This window comes from Periplaneta americana, chromosome 6 (genome assembly GCF_040183065.1).
Source record: "Periplaneta americana isolate PAMFEO1 chromosome 6, P.americana_PAMFEO1_priV1, whole genome shotgun sequence".
NCBI lineage: Eukaryota > Metazoa > Arthropoda > Insecta > Blattodea > Blattidae > Periplaneta > Periplaneta americana.
Window position 1 is genome coordinate 61,911,875 of NC_091122.1, and position 17,515 is coordinate 61,929,389.

The following is a 17,515-nucleotide window of genomic DNA, read 5'->3' on the forward strand; positions in this document are numbered from 1 at the left end:
ATCACCTTAGAATTTGGAATTACGTTTTGCGGAATAATTTTGTTGGTTAATCTGTTAACAGGGAAGTACTTTAGGACGGGAGAAATAATGGCGGAAAACAGGTGTTTGAGTTTTGTAGTTTTATGTACCTTCATGTGTATTCTTTCTGTGAAAAATACATATGTTGAATCACAGAATTCTCCTTCTCGTGGAAAGGATATCCCGATTACTAATCTAGGAGTAAAAAACTATTTAGGACCGACATTAAAATTCTTATATTGGTAGGTATTGAATTTTTACTTAAATAAGTGCATTTCATGCTAGAATTACAAATATATGAAGAGTTGATATAAAAGTTCAGAATATTAACTGTAATCTCATTTTGGGGATGAATGTGACAAATTTGTATCAATTCTAATTTTTTCTGCTTGAGAGGCTACCTGTGTGTCTTTGTGTGCTAACATTTCGAAATTTCCATGGAACTTCGGGTACAAGTAATAACACATTGACGAAGTAGTGAAATAAATTATAATATAACAGTTAAATAACGCGATACATATTTTTACGCTTCGCTCAACAGACGTAGATGTTGTTGCGGTAGACCCAACATTTCTTAACCTTCAGTGGAATACCTGTTATGTATTAAAGGTTAACGGTTCTTCTGCAATTCATACTTGGTTTTTTGTTTTATCCGTTTTTACGATGTGTTAAATGTTACGTTTTATTTAACGACGCTCGCAACTGCAGAGGTTATATCAGCGTCGCCGGATGTGCCGGAATTTTGTCCCGCAGGAGTTCTTTTACATGCCAGTAAATCTACTGACATGAGCCTGTCGCATTTAAGCACACTTAAATGCCATCGACCTGGCCCGGGATCGAACCCGCAACCTTGAGCATAGAAGGCCATATATATATGTATATATATATATATATATATATATATATATATATATATATATATATATATATATATATATATATATATATATTTCCGTTATTTCGGAAACTAATGCATTAAAATTTTCGAGAAAAAATTATTTATTACTAAAGCATATGTGAACTTTCACTTGAGCTTAATTTCATCAATCAGCTCTAACAGGAAGTAGGGTCAGTGGAGTATCACTTTAAAATTTCAAATGGGAGTATGGGTCAAATAGGGTACCATTTTATAGAGATCTTCAAAACAAACAATTTTCATAGGAAGCATTTTTATTAATTCCTATTCTTTCAATGAGAAAACGTACGAAAAGACAATAGGTGATTCGGACCACATGTAAGTAATTTATTTCAGAAAAGAGTGCATTAAAATTTTCGAGACAAAAATATTTATTACTAAACCACATGTGAACTTTCATTTGAGCTTGATTTCATTAATCAGCTCTAACAGGAAGTAGGGTCAGTGGCTTATCACTTTAAAATTTCAAATGGGAGTCCGGGTCAAATAAGATACCATTTGATAGAGCACTTCAAAACAAACAACTTTCATAGAAACGTTTTTACCAATTCCTACTCTTTCAATGAGAAAACGTACAAAAAGATAATGCCATCAATATTGAGAAATGTTAAAAGACGAAAATGTAAACAAGACAATTAATGTTGATATTTTACTGAAAGACTGGACAATTTCATTAATTTTTATAAATGTTCAAACTGTCTGCCGTTCTGAGCAGCACACATCCATACTCTTCTTCTAACACTGTCAGTGACTTGTAACACTTCGGCGTGGTCAAGTGACTGGCAGGTCTCCCAGATTCGCTGTTTTATGTCATCTCTTATTGTGGGACAGTCTTGATAAACGATGTTTTTAACCGTTCCCAAGAATAGAAATCCAAAGGATTCAAGTCAGGAGATAGTGCTGGCCATGCATCTCCCAATCCATCGCCCAGCGAAGAGCTGATTGGCTGTATCGCTTGGCGCCAAAGAGAAATGAGTTGGACAACCATCCTGCTGAAGCTACATTACTATTAGCGTTCCCAGTGGTACGTCCTCCACAAGTTGGTTGAGGATGTTCTTCAGGAAGTCAGCATACATGACACTATTCAGAACACTTTCAAAGAAATAAGGTCCAATCATTCGGTGTCCGAAGATGCCACACTCGACATTGACACTCCACGTATGCTGGTTGTCTACTTCTTGACTTGAGACCAGTAGTGACCATTATGGATTTTGACATTGCCATTTCTCTTGAATGTCGCTTCATCTGTGCAAAGAATACAGCGATGAAACCGACAGATTTTACCTGACAGTTAACTCTATTTTTGGGGACCTGTCCATATTAGAAAACATCGTTTATCAAGACTGTCCCACAATAAGAGATGACATAAAACAGCTAATCTGGGAGACCTGCCAGTCACTTGACCACGCCGAAGTGTTACAAGCCACTGACAGTGTTAGAAGAAGAGTACGGGTGTGTCCTGCTCAGAATGGCAGAGTTTGAACATTTATAAAAATTAATGGAATTGTCCAGTCTTTCAGTGAAATGTCAACATTAATTGTCTTGTTTACATTTTCGTCTTTTAACATTTCTCAATATTGAAGGCATTATCTTTTTGTACGTTTTCTCATTGAAGGAGTAGGAATTGGTAAAAACGTTTCCAATGAAAGTTGTTTGCTTTGAAGAGCTCTATCAAATGGTATCTTACTTGACCCGGACTCCCATTTGAAATTTTAAAGTGATACGCCACTGACCCTACTTCCTGTTAGAGCTGATTAATGAAATCAAGCTCAAATGAAAGTTCACGTGTGGTTTAGTAATAAATATTTTTGTCTCGAAAATTTTAATGCACTAGATTCCGAAATAAATGACTTACATGTGGTCCGAATCACCCATTGCCTTTTCGTACGTTTTCTCATTGAAAGAATAGGAATTAATAAAAACGTTTCCTATGAAAGTTGTTTGTTTTGAAGATCTCTATCAAATGGTACCCTATTTGACCCATACTCCCATTTGAAATTTTAAAGTGATACGCCACTGACCCTACTTCCTGTTAGAGCTGATTGATGAAATTAAGCTCAAGTGAAAGTTCACATGTGCTTTAGTAATAAATATTTTTTTCTCGAAAATTTTAATGCATTAATTTCCGACATAAATGACTGTTACGGGTGGTCTGAATCATCCTGTATATATATATATATATATATATATTCATTCATTCAATAAAAGAAAGAAACTCGCCATCGTACGACTGTAACAGGGCAGCAAAATATCAAACCCGAGTGAAGTAAACGTTCCTAACCTACTCTAACCTAGCGTAAACTCTGTATAGACAGCTGCAGAATGTAAACCAGCCGCAAACTGTTCCTGACCCTACTTGCCAACCACGGGGGGGAGGGGGGGGAGGCAAAAATTATGTGACCTTGTGTTACTGTTTAATTCTCTAGATATCCATTGCACCTAGTGTGCACTCAACACTCGATTCGCCCGACAGTATTTCACTAATTGTGCTAATTAATTTAACTTAATATTACATAAAATTAATTAAATTGAACAGAATTTTACTCCTTAACATTAATGATTTCAGTGTAGTGAGATCGGTATAAAATGTTAAATATGCTAGATTTATCAATCAAGTAACAACACACGCATGCGCGTGAAAGCTACATCTACATGGTTCAATTTTTCATGCATGTACATATGCAATCTGGGAAGAATATTGAAAGAATCAAGTTTAAAACGCGCATTCAATTAAGATAGGTCTACATGAAGATTTTGTGTCTAAATGATGTGCCGTTTTGAACGTCATCTTCATTACGTGGTATATTAATTAATATTAAATATCAATCTTGCATGCATTGCTTGAATGCAGAAAATTGAAAGAAAAGTTGAACCATGTAGATGCACCTTGTTTGTTGTTTGGTCAACTGTCCGAAGACAGGTCTGAACCTCAAAAGTGATACCAAGAAAGCAATACTTATGAGGCAACTAGGCCAGGAGATAATGGGGTAGGGTGGCCAGTTTCTTTCCCCCTACATTGCATACATTGCCGACTAGCTACATATTACACTAGTCAGACTTCAGATGCATACAAACAATTGTTCTTCCCCTGACATATCGTCAAGTGAGATGTACTGCCTGATAATAGATGTACATATCAATCAGAGGATAGATGCACCTTAAAGGTAAGCGTTCACTACATCGTATCACACTCATCAGATGAATCGAACGGATCAGAAAATGACAATATTTACTGTAATTGTTATGTAACCGCATTTATTACATCGTATCGCATGCATTAGCTCTTGGTAAATCTGTCCACGTTTCTCACAGAGCAACTTTTCCGATGCATGTGATCATGGCCTTCTTTAATAAATCAATTTTAATTGGTCAACTGTTACTATTATGTTGCACCAGGCTCAGTATCGCGCCAAAATGGCAGACGGAAAACTTATTTCGCTTGTAGAAAACTGCGAAGAATTATATAATTAGAGGCATTCCCGTTATAGTAATCAAGTCGTTTCTTACATTTATATTATGTAACCAGTATCTCTTTCGTTTCTTCCTCTTCAATTAAGAAGCATGAAACAATTACAAATTCTTATTCACTTACACTCATGGTTAATAGACCTAACCTCAAAACTCCTCTGTTTTCAGCAATGTCAATATCGTATGTCATATGTTTTAAACAGCTGATAGAGAATCCGATGAGGTAGAGCCGTTACAGTGAACGCACTGCACTTAAAATATCCGTTGCATGCAATTCGTATGAGGAGTGCGATACAATATAGTGAACGCTTACCTTAATAGTAAGTATATACCCTAGATCTCTTGCAGGAAGATGGCAGCCTAGTCGTTGTGTCATGCATAATTACCTAAAAGGTTACAGGCCTTTTTTTTATTTTTTATTAGACTTAATGGCTTGTTATTATAGGCATACTGTACTGTCAATTGTAAGAGTGAACTATACAAGATAATTTTTACAGCTATTCGTGAGGATACAGAAAAGTGTTTGAGCAGTATGCAACCATCCTACAGCAGAAATATCCTGAGATTAGTGTTGAAGGAGACCTCTACCCTCCTCCGGATTATAAAATAATGTTAGCTAGGACCCTGGTATGTATATTTCTATTTATTAAATGTGTGGTGGTAATTCGTAGTGCATTTCTTGGTTGTTTTAAATATTTTCGCATGCTATGCTGTTGTTAAAAAGCTTATTTTAATTTCATCAATTTTTATTAGCCATGACATTTTTTGATATAGCAAATTTTTAATTTTGAGTTCGTTCAAATGTTTGTTTTTAAAATTTGGTTTTTCATGAGATAAAGGCATCACGTTTAAATAGTCATCTTTGTGATGTACTGTTCTAATTTCATTACAGTTTGTGTAATAGGCCTGTGGGACATAGCACTTCAATTACATTGTTCTGTTTAGTCAACTGTCCGATGACAGTTGGAAACTCGTGACGCCAATAAGGCATTCATGAGGCAACTAAGTCAGGAGATAGTGAGGTAGGATGGCTAGTTCCTTTCCCTCTCCATCGTGTACATCACTGACTAGTAACATATTACACTAATCAGACTTCAGATGTATACAAACAGTTGTTCTTCCTCCGACACATATCTTCAAGTGAGATATACTGCCTGATAATACAGTAGCGTGCAAATTAATCCAAACACGACATATTTTTACATTTTCTGTCATTGTTGGCCTCACAGCTGCTCATACCGCTTTAATTGACATCTGCAGTACGTGTAATTCCATTGTTGAAGGTCTGTCATTATTATTTTTTTTATAATATGTGACATTTTGCCTGTCGTTTTGTACTTATAAGCATTTCATTTGTGTTGAAGACTTAATACTGCAATCCTGTGTACATTCTGTCGTCTTCACAAATGGATACAACTCCACGAAAACGGTCTAAAATTATAACATTAGCAGAGCATTCTTCTATGACACAGAGGCAAATTGCTGCAGAATGTCACATCGGTTTGGCTACTGTTAATTCGATCATAAAACGATACAGGGAGACTGGATCCATCACACCCCAGAAAAAAGGAAACTGTGGCCGGAAAAGGAAGACTTCATCTGCAGATGATCGTTTAATTGTCAGGAAAAGTAAATTAAATCCTAGACTAACTGCTGTCGACTTAACCCGCGAGTTAATGGCTACCACTGGGGCTAATATTCACGTCACAACAGTGCGGCGTAGGCTTTTGGAAGCTGGACGAAGGGCTCGTAAGCCTATTAAGAAGCAACTGCTAACCCCTGTTATGTGCAAAAAACGCTTAATGTGGGCAAAAGTACATCAACACTGGACAGTGAATGACTGGAAGAATATACTTTTTTCTGATGAGTCTCATTTCGAGGTCCACGACCACCGTGTTTCTTATGTACAGAAAGGATCCGAAAAAGTAACAGCAGCTCATCTCCAACAAGCACCCAAATACCCCCCTAAAGTAATGTTTTGGGGTTGTTTTACACATGAAGGGCCAGGAGCATTAATATCTATCAAGGGAATGATGAATTCTGACAAATATATTCACTTATTGGAAACCAGAATCGTACCCCAGCTGCAAAAATCATTTCCGGATGGCAGAGGTGTGTTCCAACAAGACCTGGCACCATGCCATACGTCTCGAAAAACTACAGAATTCTTCAACAAGAAGAATATTCAGGTACTCCCCTGGCCAGGCAACTCACCCGACATCAACCCCATTGAGAACTTGTGGTCAATTTGCAAAAGAAGAATGCAAAAAATGGATTGTTCTACAAAGGAGAAGATGATCTCTGCTCTCATTGGTGTATGGTTTCGCGATGAAGAAATGAAGAATATTTGTGGGAAATTAGTGGAATCCATGCCAAATCGTCTCAGAGCTGTTATTAGGAACAAGGGAGGCCACATAGATTACTGAGGTATGTCTTAGATCCTTTTTTTATCCCGTTTGAGTGTTTTTGCATAAGTAATTACGTTCGGATTAATTTGCACGTTACTGTAGATGTACATATCAGCCAGAACCTCAATCAGACTTCTGTTAATGTTCATTTAATATAGTGAACTGACGTTTTTAAAACAGTATTTTGTGAAACTTCCTTTTATCCTGTATATGAATATACAGCTTCCATTTTACAAATACCTATAACGTGCTTGATGTCACATAAAGTAATTTGTTTTACATTCCAGCTTGGTCTCTGGTATATGATGAAGTTTGTAATTTTTCGAATGATCTGTTTTCTTAGGGTGCTCTCAAGATGCTGCTCATCATATGTATCCTTGGAAGTATTAATATATTTAATATCTTTGGTCAACAAGCACCATCATGGTGGACATGGTGCACCACAAACAAGCTTTATTCATGTATGATGATATTTTTCCTCTGTAATGCAGTAGAAGGACAATTAGTATCAACTGGAGCTTTTGAAATCTCATTAAATGGTAAGAACATTGATTATATTTAACATTATAGAGTGTAACGACAACTGAAAGCATCCTACAATTTTATCCTATTAATCAGATTATATTTTGATTAATAACAAATATTGTAATTTTATTAACATGAATTGGAGCACGACCAGTAGAAGATCCTTACATATTGGTCTTGTAAACCAAAAATAAGGAACACCTTTTAAAACTTCAGAAAAAAGTATTATCAGTAGACCTGGGATTTTAGGACACCGGAAAAGTATGTTTAGGCACCTAAAATATGCTTATAAAATGATAACCTACTTACTTAAAATGCTATAATAGGCCCTCAAAATTTTATTTATTTCTAAGAAACAAAAGTTATGGCATCCAAAAAAATTACAACACTTTCACTCACAATTTGCTCTACAGTATGTAACAGTAATCATCTCCAAATTGTCCAAAACCAAAATGCATAAAGTTATAGATAGTACTCATTAACAGTACATGAAGAGTCCACTGCAAGAATGATGAATGTCATTTGGAATACATTTTTCAGGAGAAGCAATTGAAAGTTTGAAATGCTTAGCGCTCAAAGCTTAACTGTGATTTTCCGATCATTACTGGACAGTGACTATCAGTGTTAATGTCATATAACTCTATATGTCTTAAGGTATGCATTGATAGTCTTCGTTCATTTTCGACAAGAAAGTGACATCCATCATTCTTGCAGTGGACTCTTCATATTAACCCATTTATGCCCAGATTATTTTTTTTAATTTTTGTTTCACATATCACATTAAGTGAGTCAGAGGGACGTTGTAAGCATGAGGAACTATGAAAATACTGATTTAGTTAGTTCGGTAAAAATTTATTGTGTGGGTCGATAATGACCCACTAGGCACTTCCTCGAGAATTTGTTCATTATAATGTTTTGATGATTTCTTCTTTTATTTATGCTTTTGCGTAGTATGCAACTCGTTAAATTTAAAAGTAATGTGTAAACAAATCATTACCAAATTAAAAACGCATACGATTTTTTAAAAATATTTATTAAATAATTTCCATGAGAGCTATATTCACATTTCCATGTATTTTACATTCACACATCTGAAAGGAAACCTTGTAAAAAATCCGTGGCGCCACAGTCCTTGAAGGGCCTAGACTGACCAGCCGGCTGCTGGCCTCATGCCCACATGCCGAAGTAGAGGTGGACGATCATCCAACCAGAATGGAGGTATCGTGTGGTTAGCACGATGACCCCCCCCCCCCCAGCCGTTATAGCTGGTATAAAGAAACCTTGTACTGGAAGAAATAAATAATTTGAAACACACAATAAATTATGGTACCTGACATAAGGTCCACACCTGTGGTTAGCGCGTCTGGCCGCGAAACCAGGTTGCCCGGGTTCGAATCCCGGTCGGGGCAAATTACCTGGTTAAGGTTTTTTTCCGGGTTTTTCCCTCAACCCAATATGAGCAAATGCTGGGTAACTATCAGTGCTGGACCCCGGACACTTTCCATCGGCATTATTGCCTTCATCTGATTCAAACACTTCATAACTTGAGATGTTGGTACAGCGTCGTAAAATAACCTACTAAAAATGCATGACATAAGTCCTTAGTTCTACTCATGACATGGTGCATATCTGACATGCTTTTACATTATCACAAATCTAGTATCGCTGTATTTGTTGTTGGGCTATAGTGCCCACAGTGATCCTTCCTCCGATGTTCTTTGATGGTATCGAAGGAACGAACTCGTCATCCACTCTTTGGAGAAGTGTCAAATTTTAGGCTTGCGTTATTTCGTGGCCGAAGGCGAGTGCATCCAAAGACTTTCCATATGATCGACTGACTGAGAAGCCAAGCATTGTTCATGCACAGATCTAATAACACGAAAGTAATGGTATGTGCCATTTTTTCCACGTATATCAGAAGTATGTACTCCACTCATATTGCAATTATATTTACGGAAAACATAAGGCAGACGAACTTTGATTTCCTCCTCTTGTAAAGGGGCTACTTCATGTTCGTTAGACGTGATGATCACCTTTATTTCTTTCTCGCTTTATTCTACGTGTCGGTGGGGAATTCTCAATTTCATTGCTGATAAGATCTGAATCTTTTCTAATATCGGTGCCCCCTTCCACATTATAATGCTGAACAATGTCTGGTAGCTCTGTCACTAGCTCTATTACGGCTTGTAGTTGAGCTCGGTCGGAGTCCTTGCAATCTTCAGCTCCAGAATCTGCATCCGTTATCCTCAGGCAGACCAATGAATATATCTGCCCTGTATTTTGGGATTTCGGAAGAATCAGATCTCTCCAACTATCCTAGAATTTAGATTACTGTCAGACCAGTGAGTCTGAAAAGAGGGAATACTTATGATTATGGAAACTGTTATAAAGGATCTCAGTTTTCAGATGGGGCCAGTAGACAACTCTCGTTAAGATAATAAAAAGACAAAACAGGGTCATTCTGATTGTTATTCACACCCGGCTCTCATAGGTGCCGCTAGGGCCGAGAATTATGAACTACTTAGTTCGTCAAAGACTATCCAGAGTGCATCCCAAACGGTGAGATATTACATTACACAAATAAAACAATGCTGTAAACGAAAGCGGTAATAAGCCTGAGATATTCTGAGAAATACTATCAGAATTATCATCCCCAAAAGCACTCCTAATCCTTACACAAACTTCTATTGGGGTAGTTGTTCGTAAAAACATCACTCAAAGAAAAATAATAGGAAAACAAAATGATTTCATAATGAAAAGCTATGTGAAAGTTAATCCTCGAATAAGTGCTTAGTGGGTCGTTATCGACCCACACTAAATTCTAAGCCCTACTGTACAGCAAATAGCGTAAATATTGACAAAAACATACAAGATACATATTCTCCTGAATCTTCTTGGCAGGAAACACTGATTGTTAATAAAATTCACGGATTGAACAGAGTTTTTACTCACTTTTTCTTCTCCAAGGCAGACGGTAGTTGCGTCATATTTATTCGGCAAGTTCCGGCGCAATAATGACGTGGTCTGTTGGTTTCACGCGTGTTCCACAAGTGCATTGTACCTTTGTGCATCTAAGAAAAGTAGACACGTAGTGTTGCCTACACTAATTCGCGTGGAAAATAATTTTAATCAATGCGTCGAAAACGAGCCACCTGGGCATAAATGGGTTAATTGTGGTTGTCTCATCAAATGTTTGAGAATTTAAGTCCGAACTGTCACTATTGGTGGAAAATGGAGTAGTATCATTGGCAAATATCATCATTCAGTACTAATACTGGATGATAAATCATTAATCATATTATATCGTCTGGTTGTGTCTTGTTCTAATTCTAGCAATGTTGTTGTTGTTGTTGTCTAGTGCCTTGCATCTGGCAATGAAGCCATTAGCAGTCGTGCTTTCCAATACTTTTGAACTGTAGTTTCTTCTGATCTTAATGCTTCACAGGTCTTCAAGTGATCTTCATTCATTTCTGCTGGATCGTTACACAGGACACATATGGGTGAAGCTGAGATACCTATTCTGTAGAGATGACTTGCTAGACAGTCATTATTTGTCAATAGTCTGAAGGCTGCAACTGCTGTTTTCCTTGGTCTCTGGGGGATTACATCTGGGTTGGAAAGTAGTGTAATCCATTTTTTGTCTTTAGCATTTGATTCTATTTCCTGTAGATATGAATGAGAAAATTTTGTAGTGGTCAGGCGTTTTATTGAGGAATATGAAAAATTAAATTTAGACTTTTGTTTTATTGTTGTGCCTTTCTTTGCAAGTGTGTCTGCAGTTTCATTGCCCATGACTCCACAGTGTGCTGGAATCCATTGGAGATGGACAATCTTATTAACTTTTTGGAGTTGTGTTAACATTTTGTAGCATTCTCTTATTTTTGTTGACTTCTTTGTAGCATTTGAACATATTCCCTGAATTGCAGCTTTAGAATCTGAAAGAATTACTGTCTTGTTATATTTATTTAAGGGAAGATTTAATAATTGTCGGAGAGCAATGTGTATAGCCTCTATTTCACCATCATAATTTGTTGTGTCTCTGCCAACAGAATGATAAAAGGGAAAATGTGTACATGTAACTCCAGCTCCAGTAAGGTTTTCTGTGGTGGATCCATCGGTATATATGTGTAGCCATTCTTCTGTAGGGTATCTAGTATTGATCGTTTCCAGTGCTAGAAGTTTTTATATTTCTTTTGGTGTGTCTGATTTACTTATTTCCTCTGTTAATTCCAAACTGAAGGTAGGTTGCAATAATTCCAATGGATTTTCTCTTATGAGTAGATTTTCTCTGGTGTTAGGAATGTTCAATTTGGATTTAATCTGTGTTACCTTTTCTAGGAAACTACTATGAGTTTTAAGGATTGAGGAAGGGAGGTTCTTTTCTGTCCATTTAGAGTTTGGCAGTCGTAACATTTTCTCATGCGGGAGCAGTGCTTGTTCTTCTATTTTTGTTGTTATTGATGGGATCCGTGTTAAGCCAAGCATGGCATCAACAGGTGTGGATTTAACTGCTCCAATGATTAGACGAAGAGCCTGATTTTGTAGTTGTTCAAGTTTATTGATGTTAGCATTTGCTGCTGTTATTAATGCTTCAGAGCAGTACAAGAGGTTTGGTTTAATATACATTTTGTATGTTGTATTAAGGACTCTCCTTGAGCAGCAGGATTTGCAGTTTCTTTTCAGCCTTTTCTGAGATGTTTGTTATATGTTTTTTCCAACTAAGTTTTCTGTCGAAAATGATGCCCAAGTATTTGGCATCATCAACTGCTTTGAGTGGTTTTTCATTATAATTTATGTTGTATTGTATTGTATTGTATTTATTAACATTCCATGGTATTCATACATGCTTACAGCTAGAATATGGAACAAGTCAAAAAACTTAATACTATTATAAAATCTTAATTTATAGTCACAGTCTAGATGAAATATATACAGACGAGATTTACAATATAGTCTACTAGTACAACACATAGTTTTAGTATCAATTTCATGAAGTGTTATTGAATGTCATGAATTCACCTACAGAATAGAAGGCATGAGAAATTAGGTACTTCTTTAATTTGGCCCTAAATAATTTTATGTTTTGAGTTTCATTTTTTATATCGATAGGGAGGCTATTAAAAATTTTTACTGCCATATAACGCACTCCTTTTTGATAGCACGATAGACTTGCCGATGAAGTATGAAAGTCATTTTTTTGACGTGTATTTATGCTATGAACTGTTGAATTAGTTACAAAGTTTTCACGATTACATACGAGGAAGACTATTAATGAAAAGATATACTGACAAGCCATGGGCATTATTTGTAGTTTTTTGAAAATAGTCCTACACGATTCCCTAGATTTGGCACCTACTATTATTCTAATTACTCTTTTTTGTAATAGAAATATATTGTTACTATCTGTGGAATTTCCCCAGAATATTATTTCAAAACTCATTACCGAGTGGAAGTATGCAAAGTATATTATTTTTAAGGTATTGATATTTACTATCTTTTGCATAGATCTAATAGCAAAACAAGCTGAATTTAGTATGGGGGTAATTTCTTTAATATGATTTTTCCAATTTAACACATTATCGATTTTTAAACCGAGAAATTTGGTTGTTGTTTCTAATAGGGATCTATTGTTAATTATTGCGCTAGAAATTTGCGACGTTGAATTTGGACAGGATTTAAATTGAATTATGTTAGTTTTGTTACAATTTAATACTAATTTATTGACTGAGAACCAGTCACATATTTTGAAGAGAATTTCCTCTGTTGAAGATTGGAATGTGTTGGAGTTATTGGCTGTAATTACTATACTTGTGTCATCTGCAAATAATATGGGATGACCTACATCTTTTATAAGGGGGGCAAGATCATTTATAAAGACTAGAAAAAGTAGGGGACCTAGTTAATAGTCACTGGTTTATATTTTAGTGTAAATAATTCATAAGTTGTTTTTTCTACATTAATAGTCATGAGGTTTTTGGAGCTCCATTCATGTACTTTGTTTAGGGCTTTTTCTATTCTGTCTTTAATTAATTTAGGTTTTTTTGGAGAGCCTGGAGTCCAAATGACTACGTCGTCAGCAAATAAAGCAATTTTGGTTTCTGAAGTTTTTATTATTGATGGAAGGTCGTTTATATAAATATTAAAGAGTGTTGTGCTCAGAACAGCACCTTGTGGAAGTCCTCTGTGTGTTTGTTTATATTTGGAAATGTATGTATTATATTTTGTAGCACAAAATCTTTGTGAAATAAACTGGGTTATCCATTAATGACAACACAGAAGAAGGAATTATCTCTTTATTGATTATGAATTGTTTTCTCTGGGCATATCTTGGGAAAATTGCATGTGTTTTTCTTCTGACAGTTTCTATACATTGATTGGTACAATATGAGGTGTTGGCAAATGAGTGGAGGAGAAGCATTCATCTATTAATGTTCTGGGTTATTCGTGTGCTCTTATACACATTTAGTGCAGAAAACATCTCTCCAGTTCCCAGTAAATGTACAGCACTTCTTGGTTAAATTATTTTACTATGTTGAGAAAAGACAATCTGCTTTTATAGTGAATCAAGATTTATATGTAGCATAGTCTAATAACATTTTGAAATATGTTAATACCGTTGGTGGCTTTCTCTTTTTAATAAATTCATAGAGTATGAACTAATGTTGAGATTTTCTTCGAAATCGAAAAAAGTGTCAATTTTTTAAAAAACAGAGTTTGGCATTTTGAGTTTAATTAAAAAAAACTCCTTATTGTACACTGGATGAAAGCTTGCTGTGAAACGAGACTTCTCCCAGCTGTATATTTCTTATTGTAGCTGATATATAGGTGATTAAAATGGTAAATTTGCAGATCGTTTTTAAATACAAAATTTAGCAAGTGAGGTATAAATATTATTGTGATGATTTGGCATAAAATAATCATAATAGATTGGTAAAACAATATAGTTTGAAGAGTCTTGATCTGAAATGCTGTTAAATAATGCTGAGCTCTCGACAATAAAGCCATTAATTCTCTTGCTCTTCAATATAGGAGAGTGATGTAGCAAAAAGTATAGGCTAATTTAATGTAGGCAGCATATTTTCATGTTAGTGAAATTAATTTACGGTACCCAAAAATTGAATGAAACAGAATAAAATAAATATATTGACTGGCCAACCTCTTGATAGTGGTTAGCAGTGCTGGATACTAACCAGGTGGTCTTTGGTTCGATTGTCGACTTCGGATTTACATAGGAATTGTTTCTCAGTATGTATGTCCTGGGTGTTTGTGTTTGTTAAATTTAATTGGATATAAGTACTAGCGAATTGATGGACTCAGGACTGTAGACTACCATAATCATATCCAGATAATTTGATGAAAAGTTGTTTTTCTCTTGCGTGGGTTTCAATTTTCAAATATGGAAAGGATTTTAGGTTTTTTTTTTACAAGATTTCTTCAGTTACTCAAAATATTATAGTAAAAATAGTAAAACATATTCATTATATATGTATTTAATGCCTACCCACTTCACTTTACGTAATTTGGGTTCCGCATATTGCGGATAAATGGCAGGACTGTGACCCATTTTCTAGTTGCACACCACTTCAGTGAGCCATGCTATACATGTGTATGTGGAAAGTTATGTCATGTACTAGATTGAATGTATGTCTAAGTGTAGTGTATGGAATGAGTGATGATGAAGGGAGAAGGGGAAACCTGGTGCTGGCACTTCTGTCGAATAGCGGTAAGGGGACCGCCAGACTTAACATCCCCGTCTGATATATGAATCACTATGAACAGTGACATATGCTTTCTCTTCATATGCACTGTGGAGAGATTTGGAATTTAACCCAGGCATATTAGTGCGCAATCTAGTGATTAAAAATTGTGCACTGCCATCTCTCCTAGTCCCAAGGTAGAAATTTTATATGAAAATGTCTGACCTTGCTGGGGATCGAACCCAGGCCAGCTAGTCTGGAGGCAGACACGCTACCACAGAGCTAACTTGGCAGTTCATTAACTACAAAGCATATGCTTGTTGAAATGTGGAAAGTGTTCAATAATATTTACAGTGTGAAATTTGTTTGAATAAAGTATTTCGTTTTATTTATTTCCAGATATACCTGTGTGGTCTAAACTTGAGACCGGAAGAATTCCACAACCTCCCGAATTGTTTAAAATAATAGAAAACCATATGCACTTTGCGGCATAGATATTGTAGTGTGTTATAATGTGTATATAAAATCATCTGTATTTTCATACGTAAATATTTTGTTATTTGTTTCATAAGATGTATAAATTTTATTATTAAGTTTGTATGTTGAGTTTCACAGTCCTGATAAAAATAAGTCGATATCTGAGAGATTTATGACGGTACTTTCACAAAGTGGGCGATACCTGCAGGAAAGTGCTTGATGTGTATTCTTAGCAAATGACTTATTTCTTAAGGACATCTAAGTATTATGTTTTTATTTTGTAACATACTGTTTCAACATGTGTTGTACATTTGGTGCAGTTTAAAGAGAACACACAATGAAATTAGTTACGGTACATACTTTATTTGATATTAAAAAGCATGATCTGTCTTACAAACAATAAGGTACAATGTTAATATGTCTCCATGTGTCTACTTAAAACATACTCTCTCAGTTAAACATTTGCAGTGTGTTGTTTTGCACATGTATTCAAGGTTTCATTAAACATGATGTTTTGCAAGAATTTTTGCTCTTCCATTATTTTTTTTCCTTTCCCTGACCACTCTGCAGCATAATACGTTTTTAATTCATGATGTCCTTATATCATTGCACTCTAATATGATTGATGATGATTTCCAATGTCCCAGATCTTAGTAGTTACACCATTTCGCTTCTTGCTTTTCAATATAGATTAGTTATATCCATAGCTTTGTCACCCTAGATCATATATGTAACAGATATGTTGGGGTTATAGGCTTTGAGGTTAACAACTTTTGTCAGGTTTACTACGCTGCCATCTAGTTACATAAGGAGTCACGTCATAATACCTATTTGAATTGCATTAGCGACTATGCTGCCATCTCGTGTTCATTTACGGCGGACAGGTGGCGATCCTGGCAGTTGTTCTCTTCAAAGTGCTGCCGATTTTAATGTAGCAAGGAGTTATCTGTTACATATATGATCTAGGTTTGTCACTAAGGCACTTGCCTGCTGATCTGGAGTTGCATTCGGGCGCAGGTTCGATTCCCGCTTGGGCTGATTATCTGGTTGGGTTTTTTCCGAGGTTTTCCCCAACTGTAAGGCAAATGTCAGGTAATCTATAGTGAATCCTCGGCCCCATCTCGCTATCACCAATCCCATCGACGCTAAATAACCTCGTAGTTAATACAGTGTCAAATAACCAAGTTAAAAAAGAAACTAGTTATATCGTCTGCGTTTTGTCTGTCTTTACTTAGGGTGCTGCATTGAAGTAAGTGTTCTGCATTCATTACAGCATCTGTATTGCATAACATATAGGTGTCCATGTCGAATATTTTCATTCTGTTCAAATGGTGTGCCAGGCAGTCATAACCTGTTTGAATCCTAAATTTGGCTACATCGTCCTTGAGATCTAACGAATGTAGGGATTTTCCTTTGATATCTATATTGATCCACTTTTTTCCTTGGTGTATTGTTTTGGTGTGCTTGATATAGGGGAGAGTCGGGTAATATCGGACAGTGCATTTCTTTCATCTACCATGATATGGTAGTACCTGAATGACATGGTTACATTTCTCTATGCGACATCACAGAAATGTAACCATGTCAATCAGGTACTATCATTGTGTGGTAGATAAAAGAAACTCACTGTCCGATATTACCAGACTCTCCCCTAAGTTTGATCAAGATTTGTTTTAATTTCTTGTATTACTGTGTAAAAACTTTCCGATTTAGTCAACTAACCCATGAATTCTTCATTAGAGTGGAGTGAAAAAATTAATTTCAGAATTTAAATTCGGCAGGGCTCTCAAAAGTTGTCATTTAATGTCAAATGATCGTGTATGAAATTTTTTGGATTTATTTTAATATTTAGATGCGCCCCAGAGGCTTCGAAAATTTCCTTACAGTTAAAAATAAGAAAATGAGCTTTTGTTTTATTCTTATTACTTAATTGATAATATTATCTCATTTTCAGTTTGAGAGAGGATATGGATCACAGTCGTAGAGAGATATTGGAAAGGAGTGAG

The 17,515-nt window shown here is 35.8% G+C and overlaps 1 pseudogene; it reads left to right on the forward strand.

The window, feature by feature from the left end:
- The first annotated feature begins 1 nt into the window (after position 1).
- LOC138701377 (thioredoxin reductase-like selenoprotein T homolog CG3887) lies at positions 2-16,032 on the forward strand (annotated as a pseudogene).
- The last annotated feature ends 1,483 nt before the right edge of the window (positions 16,033-17,515 follow it).